Below are 1,838 nucleotides of genomic sequence, written 5' to 3'. Positions count from 1 at the left end.
CGGGGGATCCCACTTCGAGTGGCTCGATGGAGTAACGAGAACGAGACCGACGACGGAACGAACACGTTCGTTTTCGAAGCCGCCGACACCGCGCCGTGATAACAGAGGGTGAATCACCATCCGAGCGAAATGCTACCACCTTTGCCGAATACGCGACGTTAGCTGACATTCTCGCGTTGCGTGAAAAGTCGGCGGAATAGGGACCAAAGCTAATTTCGACAACGTGGATCTCTCGCTGCAACGATACCAGGTGGGTACTTACGTCGTAAATGTTTCTTCGTTACACCTGTATGCATCGCGTTCCCTCTCCACCTTCGCCGATTTCTAAGTTCTTTCCGCTTCTAACTGTTGTGCTTTCCTTTTGGTCCTGACGCTCTTCAAATTTTTAACGATAACGATCATCGTGTAACGACAATAGTCGCGAGAAGATCTTGGAACGAGATAGCTTTCTCGAGATTTGAAAACGATTTTAACTTGAGAACGAGAATAAGATAATAGACGAAAATAAATGTATTTTTTTTATTCTTCTTAATATCTATCTATGTCACAGCTCTGTCGAGCCAACTAGCAAATACGTTATCCATTATTTGGTATAGTATTCTAGATTACCGGCGATTCGTTCGATCCTACTTCTCGTATTTTAATTAGAATCGAGTATGCAAATTAAGCTAATTTAAAACGAGATTCAAGTTTTTATCGCTTCGCGCAACGTATAAAGAGAAATAATTATCTCTTGCAATTTCTGACTTTTTCCTATTTTCACGTTCGAACGCGACGCGAATTTGCATTTCTTTGAAAAAGTCCGCTTTATCGCCGGCCTATTATCGAACATTTCGGAATACGAAGAACAAATTGCAAGTGCAATAATAATTTGATCGATAATTTTATCGTTTTTACGTTGAACTTGAATTATTATTATTATTATTATTATTATTACTATTATTATTACGAATTATCATTACGGTCGTCGCGTGATTAAAGTTTTACGAATCTTGCGGTCTCAAAGATCGTAGTTGCAGAATATTCGTAATTTTATCGATATTTTAGCCCGTATAAATTATGACGCGGATTCGTGCGACTAATAATATTATGAATGACGTAACAAAAAGTAAATCGCGAAACGAACAAGCTACAATTTATTGCCGTTATCGCGATAATTAATGTTAGAATTGTACGTTTATAAAAATATTTCTATATTAACATTGTACGATAGACTTTGCCCTTGTAGATACGTACATGGATACATACAGTACCGAACGAAAGTATTGGCACAGCCTGGATTTTCGCACAAAGATCGACGCAAATCTCTAAAGAACGCGATTCTTTGTTTAATTTGTTTTGCAAAACTCGCTTTAAAGTTCAAGTACACCGCGAATCGCGATTTTTAAATATAATTGTAACAAAGAAAGAAAATGAAACGCATGTAGAGGTTCCGTTTTCAGCGCAACAAAAATATTTGTAAACTCACGATTTTGGACTACAAATCAGTCGTGACGTTCGACTTGATCTTTCTCGTAACAGCCTTTAGACAATCAGGCATCGGACGTACCAATGCTTTCGTGATTTTTCCATCTATTTTGTGCCATTCTTCGAGAGGTACTCTCCCCGGATCTTGCTCAGACCTGGTACGGTGTGTTTGAAATCCTGCCGCTTAGTTCGGACCGAAGCAGCTCGATAGGATTTTGGTCTGGCGATTGTTGCGGAGTCGTTAACGCACGGGGTGTATTAGAACTGATTCCTCGTTTAACGACACAAACTGTGCGTTTGGAATCAAACGGAGAATCGTTCGCGTCCTTTACAGACTCGCGAAGAATTCTGTACGAAGATCCGCGAGCCGA

At 39.9% G+C, this 1,838-nt stretch overlaps 1 protein-coding gene across 4 annotated transcripts in view; it reads left to right on the top strand.

Annotated features, from left to right (window-relative positions):
* Positions 1–1,838, top strand: part of LOC100744997 (1-phosphatidylinositol 4,5-bisphosphate phosphodiesterase epsilon-1) — a 128,171-nt gene that overhangs the window by 564 nt on the left and 125,769 nt on the right. Inside the window, exon 1 of one of the 4 annotated variants that reach the window (XM_012394014.3) lies at positions 31–250. The exons of the other annotated variants lie outside the window; for them this stretch is intronic. The gene's annotated coding sequence lies outside the window, so the exon portion shown is untranslated. Of the gene's footprint in view, positions 1–30; positions 251–1,838 lie in introns of those variants that run through there. 4 annotated transcript variants of the gene reach the window in all.

This window comes from Bombus impatiens, unplaced genomic scaffold (genome assembly GCF_000188095.3).
Source record: "Bombus impatiens unplaced genomic scaffold, BIMP_2.2 scf_0064, whole genome shotgun sequence".
Taxonomy (NCBI): Eukaryota; Metazoa; Arthropoda; class Insecta; order Hymenoptera; family Apidae; genus Bombus; species Bombus impatiens.
This window is presented reverse-complemented; position numbering and strand designations above follow the sequence as displayed.